The 16,514-nt window shown below is 44.9% G+C and overlaps 1 protein-coding gene across 2 annotated transcripts in view; it reads right to left on the reverse strand.

Annotated features, from left to right (window-relative positions):
- The window catches only part of IQCA1 (IQ motif containing with AAA domain 1), a 292,578-nt gene extending 276,268 nt beyond the window's left edge, over window positions 1-16,310 (reverse strand). The window contains exon 1 of one of the 2 annotated variants that reach the window (XM_044303985.1): window positions 16,157-16,310. The gene's annotated coding sequence lies outside the window, so the exon portion shown is untranslated. Of the gene's footprint in view, window positions 1-16,139 lie in introns of both variants that reach the window. The other variant, XM_044303984.1, reaches the window with a different exon arrangement.
- Between the last annotated feature and the right edge of the window lie 204 nt (window positions 16,311-16,514).

Raw genomic sequence — 16,514 nt, forward strand, 5'->3', positions numbered from 1 at the left:
TAGTGGGAGGTAGTGACGAAAAATAACAATACAGGACTCTTTCAAGGCCCTGTAATTGGAATAAGTACACTTTAAATCCTTTAACAAGGATCTGAATATTTTATGGACTTTTTCTGGAGTATATGAACTTGTTTGTGGACAATAAGAATTTTTTTAATAAAAAAAAAACAAAAAACAGATAGACACTAAATATGTTTTGACACTTCATTGATTAATTGTTTATATATGTATATGGACATCAAACCTCGTTTAAGATACTTATATACAAACCGGATTCCAAAAAAGTTGGGACACTAAACAAATTGTGAATAAAAACTGAATGCAATGATGTGGAGATGGCAAATGTCAATATTTTATTTGTAATAGAACGTAGATGACAGATCAAACGTTTAATCTGAGTAAATGTATCATTTTAAAGGAAAAATACGTTGATTCAAATTTTCACGGTGTCAACAAATCCCCAAAAAGTTGGGACAAGTAGCAATAAGAGGCTGGAAAAAGTAAATTTGAGCATAATGAAGAGCTGGAAGACCAATTAACACTTATTAGGTCAATTGGCAACATGATTGGGTATAAAAAGAGCTTCTCAGAGTGGCAGTGTCTCTCAGAAGCCAAGATGGGTAGAGGATCACCAATTCCCACAATGTTGCGCAGAAAGATAGTGGAGCAATATCAGAAAGGTGTTACCCAGCGAAAAATTGCAAAGACTTTGCATCTATCATCATCAACTGTGCATAACATGATCCGAAGATTCTGAGAATCTGGAACAATCTCTGTGCGTAAGGGTCAAGGCCGTAAAACCATACTGGATGCCCGTGATCTCCGGGCCCTTAAACGACACTGCACCACAAACAGGAATGCTACTGTAAAGGAAATCACAGAATGGGCTCAGGAATACTTCCAGAAGCCATTGTCAGTGAACACAATCCACCGTGTCATCCGCCGTTGCCAGCTGAAACTCTACAGTGCAAAGAAGAAGCCATTTCTAAGCAAGATCCACAAGCTCAGGCATTTTCACTGGGCCAGGGATCATTTAAAATGGAGTGTGGCAAAATGGAAGACTGTTCTGTGGTCAGACGAGTCACGATTGGAAGTTCTTTTGGGAAATCTGGGACGCCATGTCATCCGGACCAAAGAGGACAAGGACAACCCAAGTTGTTATCAACGCTCAGTTCAGAAGCCTGCATCTCTGATGGTATGGGGTTGCATGAGTGCGTGTGGCATGGGCAGCTTGCATGTCTGGAAAGGCACCATCAATGCAGAAAAATATATTCAGGTTCTAGAACAACATCTGCTCCCATCCAGACGTCATCTCTTTCAGGGAAGACCCTGCATTTTTCAACAAGGTAATGCCAGACCACATTCTGCATCAATCACAACATCATGGCTGCGTAGGAGAAGGATCCGGGTACTGAAATGGCCAGTCTGCAGTCCAGATCTTTCACCTATAGAGAACATTTGGCGCATCATAAAGAGGAAGGTGCAACATAGAAGGCCCAAGACGATTGAACAGTTAGAGACCTGTATTAGACAAGAATGGGAGAGCATTCCTATTTCTAAACTTGAGAAACTGGTCTCCTCGGTCCCCAGACGTCTGTTGAGTGTTGTAAGAAGAAGGGGAGATGCCACACAGTGGTGAAAATGGCCTTGTCCCAACTTTTTGGGGATTTGTTGACACCATGAAATTCTGATTCAACATATTTTTCCCTTAAAATGGTACATTTTCTCAGTTTAAAATTTTGTTCCGTGATTTATGTTCTATTCTGAATAAAATATTAGAAGTTGGCACCTCCACATCATTGCATTCAGTTTTTATTCACGATTTGTATAGTGTCCCAACTTTTTTGGAATCCGGTTTGTAGAAACTAGCACAAAATATTTATTTATTTATAAATTCAGTCACCTATAATTAATAACGTTAAATAATACACACACCACAAATTTTATTTAAACCACACAGACAAGCCAGATCAATTTGTCAACTACCATCTAATATAGTCAATAACCAATTGACTCTTTTTAAGATCCCCATATCCTTACAATCTAAATAAACTATACTGTTATATCCCAACTGCTGCGAGTGCCGTCCAATCATTCCATTTTCTATTTCCACTAACTTGAAGCTTTTTGGGTTAGCTTCCCCGGATTGAGCACAGCTACCATTCTATTACTGGAAGTGAGCCACCTATATTGCAGATTTTTCACTTAAATATAGATAGTGACATGGAAAAAAAAAAAATAACCATCAGACATTCTCTAAAAGTATGTTAAACATAAACATGTGATTTAAGCATTAGGTCATTTTCTGATGACACATTCCCTGAGAGTGCTGTTTGTTGTCAGTCTTATGGAATATCTCACCACAATGAGAGACAAACAAAAGCTGCTCTAAAAATTTGGCAACAAAGATAAAGTATGTGGTACAGCAAATAAAGAAAAGACAAAACGTCTGGGCACAAAAAACAGGAGGTCAATATCAGTAAGGCTCAGACCTCATTTTGTTCAATTTAGATGATAAGAAAATACAATACACTGCAATCGTATACCACTGTATGCTTATACAGACGCATAGATCTGCTGTCGACTCCCACTATGAAAAATCATATCCCTTAAACTGAATTTCCCCCTTTTATCATGTAATTTTTAGGTTCAAAGATCTCTACTGATTAATTATTATTAATTAATAATTTAGCATTGCCTTGAATTATTTAATAAAATGCAGGGTGGGCCGATAGCCTTTTACTATGCAGTGGGCTGGTGCGCCCTGCCTCACTGTTCCCAACTTTATTGCCTGCCCCTGGCCCAGCACCGATACACATCACAGGGCAGCGGCCCTGCTGTGTCGACACACACTTGTATGATAATAATAGTATGGACCTGCAGCCTGCGCGATGTGACTTCACAAGCTTCTGACCCTGCTGCGCTCTCACAATGATAATGAGAAGTGCAGCGGGGCAGTTAGATTACGCAGGCTGCAGGTCCAGACTATCATTATCATACAAGTGTGTATCAGCGCAGCAGGGTCACCATCAGGGCAGTACTACTGATACTGAGCGCTCTCAGGGACCCTGCTAAAAACAGGCAAAGTAGGGGCCACTCACAGCTGCCCCCACGGGCGGCCCATATTCAAGTTTACTGACCCCAAGAGAAGGCAGCTCCCCCTCCTCTCTGCAGTGTGAGGAGGGGACGGGGACACCTCCGAGTCCAGCAGTGGCTGCAGTAAAAGATGAGAACTGGCCGGCAGAGAGTCTGAGCAACCCTCTTACACACAGTAGCAGGGGGGTAAGTTACTGTAGGGGGCAAGTTAAGTCAGTCCTGAAAGTGCTGCCTATCACGTGTGTTCAAGTGCAATTCTGTGCCCACCTGACCTCACAGAGCCCCTGCAACTCTAGTTTCACCCTGTTCTCCTGCCCCATCACAGATCCCTGCCCACCAACCAACTCACCTTCTGACATCTCTCCCTGCCCTCTGGAGGTTATATCAGAGCTGGAGCGTTATAAGAGGAGTGGCTAATATCAGTCACATATGATCAGGCTTGGACTGGCCCACATGGATACAGGGTGGGCCTCTGAGCAAGGTGGGCCCCTAGTCTCCCACCCCCTGCACAAGTGGCACATAACACATTAGACTTACTGCACTATATACATATATTCAATGTACAGCTCCTCAACCAGTCTATGCTCATAAAAAATACATTTTTTTGCATATAAAAAACATGTTCGATTATTTATTATATTTGAATGTATCCGTACTGTGGACCCCCATAATACATTTTACTGGTGGGCCCTAGGTACCCCAGTCCAACACTGCATATGATGTAATGTATCTGGAGGTTATATTAGCGCTGGAGCGTTATAAGAGGAGTGGCTGATATCAGTCACATATGATATAATGTCTCTGGAGGTTATATCAGTGCTGGAGCATTATAAGAGGAGCAGCTGTGTAAGAAGGTACCTGTAATCATCGTGGATGGAAGGTATGTGTCACCGAGGTTCCTGGCCTCAGTGAAGTAAGAGCCGGTTTATGTGTCAGCAGCAGCTAACTGACACCTTGAGATTTAGCATGGCTGTCATAGCTGATCCAGGACGGCTCTTAATGGGAGTAGTCAAAGTGCTCGGTGGGTGACTGCTCCCCATGTTCCAGGCTGGGTTTTGCCATAAAAACCAGCCATCACTGCCAGGTGTGGTGGATTTTACCTCCCTCTGACAGTGGAGCTCAGGAGTCTGTGTGCTGTGAACTGAGGGCTGTGCTGGCATTTGAGGTTTGAGCCAGGTCCTCTAAAGGCGAACAGGCCGCCTATGGACTTAATGAGGCTGAATTGCTAACAGGCTGTGAATAAACACCCAGGAGAAAAGATGACTTTTATTGTTTATCCCCACAGGCTGATATCAGTCACATGTGATGTAATGTCTCTGGAGGTTATATCAGTACTGGAGCATTATAAGAGGAGCGGCTGATATCAGTCACATATGGCCCTGCCTATAACATGGGGCCACTTTTAATCTTTTTTTCCAGGGCCACTTTGAGTTCCCAATCCTCCCCTAATAAAATGTATCTGTATTTGTCCTGCTCACTAAGATGGTCTCACTTGGTCAGTTTCATCCTTCAATCGTCTCCTGAGCTGTGATAGGCAGAGATCTTCAGCAGAAAGGACACACTCCCTGAGCTGCAGCAGAACTGATATTCCCCTTGAGCTGCTAAATCTAGCAGAGCAATGAAAGTAGATATCGCTGGATCCATGTGAGGTGCAGGGCTGATTCTGAGATTGTCATGTACTATATAATATATTTTATTTTATTTTTTACATTATTCATGGCATAACCCCTTTAACAAATGAATTAGCCCAGAATTTTGGCCATATTTAGATTTAAAAAAATAGTGCTATTTCAGGTTATAAAGTTTTTGGCTAATGTAATGCAAAGTGTGGGTGATAATGGATGGCTGAATTTATGGCAACCGCTATGTTATGCTAAACTAAGTAAAAAAGTTTGGCAAGATCTCAATATCAACTTTTTAAAACTTAAAAATGCAATTGACTACAGTAATTTCCTTTTGGTACAGAATTTCTATATCAACAGACAGAGATTTCTAGAGGTTGCTAGTAGCGAACACACAACATATAGCACATCTTCTTATTGTAATGTCCAGCTTTCCTTCAAACCGTTATCCGAAGAGGCTAAGAGTCTTATGTTCAGAAGTTAATGGTGTCATCTGAAGGTCAGATCATTTACACCTATTTGGGTCAGACAGGGTGCTGAGGAGTAAAGCAAAGATGGATAATAGTTCTAAGGAACACCCAAGATTATCCCTCAGGCCAATGAACGCCAATGAAGAGAAGAAGCAAGATGAAATGACTTGTATTCAACCTGTATAAACATAGTCAAGAGATAAAATCTGTGCTTCCTGTATCTGGAATTCCTCAACATGTCTCCCCAAATCTACCCCTGACCTTGAACTAAGCAGCTTAATCTCTGCTGGACACAACATGCAAAAAGAGGTAAATTATACGGAATATCCAGGTGCACAGACTGATGGGTAATGTTAAGCATGTATAACGTGATCCTTCACCCAAAACCGCAATCGATCATTTTATGTATTACAGATCGGAATCTTGTTTTCCATCTGCTTATTATAGACAGACATTTATTAGTAGATGCCTTTTTAGGACTTAATTACAGCTTATCGCAGAAGCATGATCAGGCTTGTGAATGCCGAAAATAGTGAACTGTTCCTCATTCCAGATACAGAAACCAGGTCTGCACAGACTATGACTAAGGCCTCATGCACACGACCGTTGTGTGCATCCGTGGCCGTTGTGCCGTTTTCCGTTTTTTTTCGCGGACCCATTGACTTTCAATGGGTCCGTGGAAAAATCGGAAAATGCACCGTTTTGCAGCCGAGGCCGTGATCCGTGTATCCTGTCCGTCAAAAAAATATGACCTGTCCTATTTTTTTGACGGACAACGGTTCACGGACCCATTCAAGTCAATGGGTCCGTGAAAGAACACGGATGCACACAAGATTGGCATCCGTGGCCGTGATCCGTGGCCGTAGGTTGCTTACATACAGACGGATCCGAAGATCCGTCTGCATAAAAGCTTTTTCAGAGGTGAGTTTTCACTTCGCGAAAACTCAGATCCGACAGTATATTCTAACACAGAGGCGTTCCCATGGTGATGGGGACGCTTCAGGTTAGAATATACTGAAAAACTGTGTACATGACTGCCCCCTGCTGCCTGGCAGGTGCTGCCAGGCAGCAGGGGGCAGACCCCCCCCCCCCTGTTTTTAACTCATTTGTGGCCAGTGCGGCCGCCCCCCCCCCCCCTCCCTCCCCTGTAGTTAACTTCTTGGTAGCCAGCCCCCCCTCCCTCCCCTGTAGTTAACTAATTGGTGTCCAGTGGGCCCCCCCTCCGTCCGCTATAGATAACTCATTGGTGTCCAGTGGGCCCCCCCTCCGTCCGCTATAGATAACTCATTGGTGTCCAGTGGGCCCCCCCTCCGTCCGCTATAGATAACTCATTGGTGTCCAGTGGGCCCCCCCTCCGTCCGCTATAGATAACTCATTGGTGGCCAGTGGGCCCTCTCCCCTCCCACCCCCTCCTAATTAAAATCGCCCCCCTATCATTGGTGGCAGTGGTGAGTACCGATCGGAGTCCCAGTGTAATCGCTGGGGCTCCGATCGGTAACCATGGCAACCGGGACGCTACTGCAGTCCCGGTTGCCATGGTAGCTTAGCAATTTGTAGAAGCTTTATACTTACCTGAAGAGCAGCGATGTCTGTGACCGGCCGGGAGCTCCTCCTACTGGTAAGTGACAGGTCTGTGCTATAAGCAATGCGCCGCACAGACCTTTCACTTACCAGTAGGAGGAGCTCTCGGCCGGTCACAGACATCGCAGCTCTTCAGGTAAGTATGAAGCTTCTACAAATTGCTAAGCTACCATGGCAACCGGGACTGCAGTAGCGTCCCGGTTGCCATGGTTACCGATCGGAGCCCCAGCGATTACACTGGGACTCCGATCGGTACTCACCACTGCCACCAATGATAGGGGGGCGATTTTAATTAGGAGGGGGAGGGAGGGGAGAGGGCCCACTGGCCACCAACGAGTTATCTACAGCGGAGGGAGGGGGGGCCCACTGGACACCAATGAGTTATCTACAGCGGACGGAGGGGGGGCCCACTGGACACCAATGAGTTATCTATAGCGGACGGAGGGGGGCCCACTGGCCACCAACGAGTTAACTACAGGGGAGGGAGGGGGGGCCCACTGGACACCAACGAGTTTACTACAGGGGAGGGAGGGGGGGGGGCGGCCGCACAGGGGAGGGAGGGGGGGGGCGGCAGCACTGGCCACCAATGAGTTAAAAACAGGGGGGGGGGGGTCTGCCCCCTGCTGCCTGGCAGCACCTGCCAGGCAGCAGGGGGCAGTCATGTACACAGTTTTTCAGTATATTCTAACCTGAAGCGTCCCCATCACCATGGGAACGCCTCTGTGTTAGAATATACTGTCGGATCTGATTTTCACGATGTAGCTCATATCCGACAGTATATTCTAACATAGAGGCGTTCCCATGGTGATGGGGACGCTTCAAGTTAAAATATACCATCGGATTGGAGAAAACTCCAATCCGATGGTATAAAAGAACTCCAGACTTTACATTGAAAGTCAATGGGGACGGATCCGTTTGAAATGGCACCATATTGTGTCAACGTCAAACGGATCCGTCCTTATTGACTTGCATTGTAATTCAGGACGGATCCGTTTGGCTCCGCACGGCCAGGCGGACGCCAAAACGACTTTTTTTTCATGTCCGTGGATCCTCCAAAAATCAGGGAAGACCCACGGACGAAAAAACGGTCACGGATCACGGACCCACGGACCCCGTTTTTGCGGGCCGTGAAAAAAAACTGTCGTGTGCATGAGGCCTAATAATAACTAATCAGATCTATTCTACAGGTTATGGCAGCACCATTGTGATTGTAGGAATGCTTACCTAATCGCAGTATTACAGAAGGTGGTGTACAGTTTGGAAATTGTCAGAATACCCAGGGCATAGACTTGAGGGGTGCCAAAGGAGAGAGGGGGGCTATATAACTGCAAATAACTATTTAATTTCTGAGCCATCCTACATATGTTTGATATATTTTTTTCCAGGACACATTTGACTTTTCTTTTGTGCCGTTAGGTGACGGATATAATATTTAAAAAAAACATTGAAGAAAAAACTTTAGGAAAAATTTGCATATTTTTCCTTTCTTATCTATTTTATTTTTGTTATAAAAGATTTTAAGACAAAACATTTCTAAGACTATTATTGTATGGATAGTACTTGTGTAATTTATCTGCTGGCTAGGACCACCACAAGACTTTGCAGAACTGGAGTGCATTTTTCTATTGCTGTTTTTTTGGCACCATACTGCCAGAACAGATGTAGTACAGTGCCAAAACATTAGAAACGCCTTCAAAGTGACTATTTTTTAATGTTTACCCCCAAGGTAAATGTGGGGAAATTTAGACCTTTTAAGCTTTTGGCTTTTCTGAAATATTTTTTTTTTATAAAGGAAAAAATATGTATGTGTTTTCTATACTAAATATATGGACAAAAATGTGTACATTTATATATTTTACACATACAAAATCCGCTATACTATTGCTAAAACTAATAAATATAAAAGAAAAAGGGGACTATTGCTAAAAGTAACTATATCTATATATATTTGACATTTTACTACTTTTTAAATATATTTAATGAAAAAAAGAGGGAATTAACCCCTTCCTGCCACAGTCAGGGCAGGAAGCGGGTAATTCACAGATAGCAGGATCCTTGCTGCCAGCAAAGGTTGAGCTCACATCAAGGATCTTAGCTGAGCTCCCCCGTCGGCTTTTCTTCGCAGGGACAGCCTGTCACAGCGATCAGATGCCCAGAAACCACATCAGCTGGTTGCCAGGATCTTCACTGTGACGGCAGCTGTCTAATGACAGTGAGGTCACAGCGATCTGCAGAGCACAAGTTTATAAATTATGATTTTCAGCATTTAGAGTGGTAAAATCATTATAAATATAGCAAGAAAAAGAAAGTTCAGCAGCTCTCACCTGCCCCTCCTTCAGCTGTGAGCACGGATAACCCGAGTCAGGCAACGGGTAATTGTATGCAAAAAGGGTTTGAAGAAATCCAAGCAAAATAAATTTACATTCCTTTATCAAAGTGGAGCTGGATTTCTTCAAACCCTTTTTGCATTATAAATATAGCAAACATTTGAGGAACATGTCTATGGCCACTGTTAAATATTTTTTTATGTGACTAAAGTAGGCTATACACATTACATTAAAGGGGCTGTCTCACTTCAGCAAATGGCACTTACTAATATATTGTAATTGTCTATATTGCCTCCTTTGCTGGCTGGATTCATGTTTCCATCACATTATACTCTGCTCATATCCAGGGGTTACAACCACCCTTCAATCCAGCAGCGGTGGCCGTGCTTGCACACTATAGGAAAATACGTCAGCCTCTGATGGCTGGGACCATGGGAGTGCACACCAGCAGCTCCCGTCCCGCCTACCCCATATCTGCACTGCAGCGTTAGACATGACCCCTGGATGCAAGCCGTGTATATTGTGATGGAAAAATGAATGAAGCCAGCAAAGGAGGCAATATGGACAATATTAGTAAGAGCCTTGTGTTAACTTTGTCTATATGATAAGTGCCATTTGCTGGAGTGAAGCCCATCACCCCATTAATATTATCTGAATCCACCGATTTTGCTGGAACTGATGTGTAAGAACGTAATACGACTTTCCCCAAAAGCAGATAGGGGGGGGGGGGGACTTCAACATGTCCAATCATTTACTGCTGCTGCTAGAGGTATCCAGAACACATGCTCGCTTGGACATGTGTATGGGGGGTGGACAGGAGGGATGGTTGTTGGCCACAGTTATCTACAGTGTACTGTCAGCTTTAGAATGGTCTTGCTTCTGTTTGGTATACAGTGGAGACAGTGCATATCTCTCATGGCTGTTGTGTACTGTCTAGTGCATTCTAATTGATTATCCCCCACCACTGTTTCTACAGCTGGCAATACACTGGCCACTCCAATCCAAAGGGTGAAGTGAAAGGACCAAACTATAATAAGTCCATGTACATCATTAGCTACATCAGGCAATATTCAGCTTCCTAGATTTATTAGCCTCACCACTGTAGGGACCAGATGAACCTGCCAAGGCTGGATGATGATCAAGTACACCATGATGTCTTCAAATGATGTTCTCTACTAAACTGGAGTGTGTCACTACAACAAAATATCACCTATCCACAGGATAGGTGATAAATGTTTTGATGTTTGGGGTACTCATTGATGAGGCCCCTGCCAATCACTAGAATGGAGGTTCCATGCCCCCATTTGAATGGAGTGATGGCCTCAAATGTCTGCTGTTGCTGCATTCATTCTCTATGGGACTGAAGCTGGTAGGCATGCAATGTACTCTGTCAGTCCTTCTAAAAAATGAATGGAGCAGCCATTGCTCTATTCAAATGGGAACACAGAAGTTCGTCTCATGGTCAGTCGGGCTCCCTGTAGATAGGTAATAATGTACTATTTTACATAAATGTCCTTTCTAAACTTGGACAGACTTGGAAATTATATATATATATTTGAGACTATTTGAAACTTGTTCATTTACTTTTTGTCACTGAATTTCTTTCTACATGTGAATAAGGCTCCATTCACACGACCATATGGCCGCTCTGACCATGTTGAGGATTGCAAACAGTGGGTCTGCAAAACATGGGTACCGGCTATGTGAATAGAGATGAGCGAATCGAATCCCGAATTTATACAAATTTCCGGATAAATTCGATTCACCTTGAAGTCGAATTTCCTTATGCTTCGTGTCAGCGAATCTATTTAACCTGAAATCTTGATTGAAGATTTTGGATGAAATCTCGTGCGTGGTGACGTATGACGTCACCACACCAGCCGGCGTGATAACGTAATCTTGTGTCGCGTGAGATTTCATTCCAGAGCTTCAAGCAAGATGGCGCCGGCCGGCCCATCGCGAAAAAATGGAAGCTGTAAGTTCGATATAATATATATTTTTTTAATGTTCATTTCACCGTGTTTTTACACTCAGATGCCGCGATCATGTATGAACGCAGCATCTGCGGGGTACAATGACGGGGGGCCGCACTATCGCTGCTCCCTGTCATTACACCTGCTACTTACAAAAAAAATGCGCTTTTTGACAAAGTTATTAGTCAAGAAGCTAATTATTTTGTAAAATTCGGCGAATAAGCCGAATCAAACTTTTCATAAATTCGCTCATCTCTATATGTGAACTCTGCATCGCGGTGCGGACCCTTGGACTTGAATGGGTCCGCGATCGGCAACATACAACAAAGGATAGGACATGTCCTATCTTTTGCAGAGCGGAGGCACAGGCACTGAAGCCTACGGAAACACACGCCTGTACCTCCGCACCAAAAAAAGATATAACATGTCCTATCTTTTACCCTACATTGCAGATCATGGACCCATTCAAGTCAAAGGGTACGCACTGCAATGCAGAGGTCACACGGTCGGTGCTGTGTTTTGCAGACCTACTGTTTGCAGTCTGTAACACAGGCACGCCGGCCATACGGTCATGTGAATAGGGCCTAACAATGAAATACTGGCTGCTGCCACACGTTCAGGCTTTTCGATGCAGTTTTTGAAGCCAAAATCAAGATCATAATAGGAGAGAAAGTATTAAGGACAGATATGACCTGATGATAGGTCCTCAATATCAGATCGGCGGAGGTCCGACTCCTGCTCCCCTGCGGATAAGTTGTTTGAACAGAAAGCAGCGCTCGTATTACTGTTTACCTGCTAGACATCAACATTGCATTGCAGGTGAATGGGACGGAGGAGTTGTAATTACACCTGCTCGTCTCTGCAATGTCCGATAAGGTTAATAGTAAAGATAACGCAGCGTTTGCACAACTGCTGTGGTCTCTTCAAACAGCTGATCACCAGGGGTGCCGGGAGTCAGACCCCCACTGATCTGATACTGATGACCCATCCTGAGTTCATCAATGTTGGAAACCGGACAACCCCTTTAAAAGGGTTATCCCATTTTATCTTCTTCTATTTACAGGTTCCTTTTTTGCACTACATGCCGTTGAAATTAATCTACCGAGCACCCAAACACAATAGAAGTTAATAGGAGAACCCGAGCATTAAACCAGGCACCCCCTGCTCTGAAGAGGGGAGGGTGTCTGGTTCATAGGAAAAGGTCAGAAATTGATGGAAACACCACTGAAATGGTTCAGGAACAGCATGGGGAGGATGTCTGGATGCATCTTGGACTCCCAAGTCGCTGCTGGGAAAGATGTTGTCCAAGTAGTAATACGCACCAAACCAAAGATAAAATCGATTTTAGAGTAAAAATTGTTAGGAAACATTCTTCCCTGTATATTTACTTGTATATAAAGCGCAAGTAATGCCAAAAATTACAAAGAAGAGGCACTCAGATACAACCTGTATATCACATAAAGAAGGGCCTCATTCACATTGTGGTACAATTGTTCAGGTAGTGGGACTCCTACACTCATAAAACCTATCCACTAAGGGAAGGTGCTGCCAAAAATTACAAGGAACCGGCACTCCAATACACTCTTTATTACACATAAAGGAGGGCATCATACACACCCTTGAAAAATTATTATTGATGGCCTGTTGGTGACCCTATAAAACATTAGTGGCGAGGGCCTGCTGCTGATCTGACCATCTAAAAGATTTTGTGGGGGCGAGGGCCTGCTGCCGAGCTGACCCTCTAAAAATTTAAGGGTGAGGGTATGCTGCTGAGCTGACCCTGTAAAACATTATGGTTGAGGGCCTGCTGGTGACCCTCTAAAACATTATGGGTGAGGGCCCGCTGCTGAGCTGACCCTCTAAAACATTAGGAACGAGGGCAGCCTAATAAGCATGTTGATATGATGGAGGAGGAGGACGAGAAAAGGGAGATTGAACCACTTAACCTTTGTAGTGGTGGAAGGGTTGCATGGGAATACAGTGTATTCAATACACCATAAAAGCCACATTTAGAGTGCCTTTATGTTCAGCCGCTTTCCTCTGGTGGAGTAGAGAATTCAGGGGCAATCCAGGCCTTGTTCATTTTTAAAAGAGTCAACTGGTCAGCATTTTCAGTTGAAAGGCGGATGCGCTTATCAGTTATTATGCCCCCAGCAGCACTAAATACACGCTCTGACAAAACACTGGCGGCGAGGCAGGCCAGCACCTCCAAGGTATACAGCGTCAGTTCATGCCACTTGTCCAGCTTGGACACCCAATCGTTTTAAGGCACACAGGGATCACTAAGGACGCTGACACAGTCTGCTACGTACTCCTTCACCATCTTCCATAATGTCTCCCTCCTTGTGACACTAGGCCACGCATCAGGTTGAGGGTGCTGGCGGGGTGTCATAAAACTGTCCCAGGCCTTGGAGAGTGTTGCCCTGCCTCTGTTGGAACTGCTATGTGCTCCCCTTGTCTCCAGGAACTATGTCAGCTTAAAATTTTTGGAGCAATTTTTCCACAAGGACCTTTTGGTATTGCACCATTTTGCTCGTCCTCTCCACCACAGGAATGAGAGATGAGAAGTTCTGTATGTAGCGGGGATTGAGAAGGGTGAACAACCAGTAATCGGTGTTGGCCAAAATGCATACAACTGTCACGGACGGTGTACAGGAAACAAGACAAAGCAACATGCATATATGACTCACTGGATCCAAAGCTAAGGAACCAAAAGGGAGACCCCTGCACAAGACCTAGCACTTTCCCTGGCTGCTCAGCCTATGCAAAGATCCCAAAGATGGATGGTTGCATATCCACGTACCTCGACTATATAACCCCTGAACACCCTACAATAGTGAGGGGACACGACCACCGGCTCCCTACACCAGACACGGAGGGAGTCAGGGTCACCTGGGATCCAGCAAACAGAAAATAACAGATAAATGTACAGCACTTAACTTTGTAGCAGACTGGGAAACAGGATCAGCATGCACACACACTCCAGGAAGAAGTATAAGCCGCCCAGTAAAGCATTATGGGGAGGAATTTAAAGGGAAGCAATCAGTCCAACTACATGACAGCTGAGAGAGGCTAACGAGATGAGGAACTGAATACCACAACAAAGAAAACTCAAGGAGGAGGTTCTGAAAGGCCTCTGTCAGAGCTTCTCAGCTGTCTGGTTGTGACAACAACGCGAGGGTCACGGGAAAGGCAGCCTAACAAAGTCAGCCATGTGTGCCAGAGTCCCAACAGACAAGACTTCGCTGTCCTCATCGGGAGGATGACTCTCAATCTCCTCACCCTCTTCTACCCATCCTTGCTGAACAGATGGAATAAAACTTCCATGGGTACTACTGTCTCCTGCTCCTCCTCCTCCTCATCATCCAATTCGGGCTGAGAAAACTATCACTGGCTATCACCCTGTGTACTCTCTTCCCCCATTTCCACCTCTTCCACATGCAAAGTGTCCACCTTAATTGTGAGCAGTGAGCGTTTGAGTAGACACAGAAGTGGGATGGTTACGCTGATAATAGAGTTTTCGCCGCTCACCATCTGTGTTTATTCCTCAAAGTTGCGTAAACCCTCAGAGAGGTCGGAAATCAATGCCTACTCGTCGCTTGTGAAGAGCGGAAGCTGACTGGAAAGGCGACGGCCATGGTGCAGCTGGTATTCCACTACTGCCCTCTGCTGCTCACAAAGCCTGGCCAACTTGTGGAATGTGGAGTTCCAGGGCGTGCTCACATTGCACAACAGTCTGTGAGCTGGCAATTGCTGCTTCACCGTTGGTTCAGGCAAATTGGGGTAGGTTTTAGAAACCGCTGAACCACTAGGTTGAACACGTGGGCTAGACATGGTATGTGTGTGAGCTTGCCGAGCTCCAAAGCCGCCACCAAGTTACGGCCATTATCAGACAAAGCCATGGCTGGTTGTAGGTTGAGTGGCGAGAGCCAGAGTTCAGTCTGGTCCCTTATCCCCTGCCACAGCTCTGCAGTGGTGTGCTGTTTGTAACCTAAGCAGATCAGTTTAAGCACGGCCTGTTGCCGCTTCCCCACTGCAGTGCTACACTGCTTCCAGCTACTGATGATGGCTGACTGGCAGTGGCGTAACTAGAACTGACTGGGCCCCACACCAAATTATTGAATGGGGCCCCCCCCCCCCCCCCCCCTCACGGGCAACTTCTTCAAACCACCCCCCCCCCCCATGCAAGCCCCAGTCCTGCAGCTAGTCAAAAACATTCACTCAGACCAGGCCCGGCTGTGACTTTGTCCGTTTCCCACACATATACTGCATATCATGTCACTGTATATAATACTATTGTGGGGGTCCTTTTACAATTTAGTCCTCATCTTAGGTGGGCCCCTTTTGAGTTCAGGCCCCGCAGTAGCTGCGTCCCCTGTCTCCACTATAGGTACGCTCCTGCCTTTCACAATATTACAGCTATACACACTATACAATGCCAATAAAAAGGTCTGTTACCATAATTACAAGAAAAATGCAAAAAAAAGTACTCAAAACAAATATAAATAGGGAGAATTTACATTTCCGTTCTTCTGATGTGTCAAATGGATCCTGTTGCATCCGTTATGCACATTTGGCATCCGTTTGAGCCATTTCTGAGATCTGTTCTATCAGACAGAAAAAAGTACTGCGTACAGGAGTTTTCTTTCTGTCTAAAAAACGGATCTCAGGTAGAAATGGCTCAAACGGATGCCAAATGTGCATAACGGATGCAACAGGATCCATTTGTTTACAGGATCCTTTTTTCTGTTCTTCTGACGGATCAGAAGAACCGAAAATGAAATGGAGATGTGAACTCTTGCTTACTTGAATACACAGAATAAAATAGCATAACCAATTTCAAGCAAGTACAGGAATAGCATCCACTGGGCAGTGTATTTCCCCTATGCCTCCTCAGTATGGGGCTGACTGTATAAATACACACAGACATTCAGTATATAGTCTTAGGCCTATTTCTCATTTCACATATGCATTGAAATTTCCACCAAATGCCTTCACTGGTGAGAAAACTAGGTTCTGTTATATATATATACAGTATAATAGATAGGAGATAGATGATCACACACACACCTTTCACATACACTTGCCTTTTAGGCAGGCTAGATGGATTTGTCAGGCTGTGGAGGATCCAGAAGAGTTTCTAACCCCCCGAGCACATGGCTGGGTGTCTCCTCCTCAGAGAGCAGTGCAGCCCCCTCACTGTGTCCCGACGCTGACAGCAGAGCAAAGAGCACTACTGCCCTGCCCTAATATGACCGTAAGTGAAGAGGAGCAAAAGGGGGGGGGGAGTTCTTAAGGAAGCTCCAGGGAGATTTTTTTAAGGTAGCAGCTGCTGACAAGAGCTGCTGTTATCGTCAGTGCGGCCCTCCACTATACGCTGCCTGCTGCCTGTGAGGCCAGAAGATTACATCATAGTACATGCAACCCTGCCCTGCTGACACCCCT

The sequence above is a fragment of the Bufo gargarizans genome, chromosome 8 (assembly GCF_014858855.1).
Source record: "Bufo gargarizans isolate SCDJY-AF-19 chromosome 8, ASM1485885v1, whole genome shotgun sequence".
Classification (NCBI taxonomy): Eukaryota; Metazoa; Chordata; class Amphibia; order Anura; family Bufonidae; genus Bufo; species Bufo gargarizans.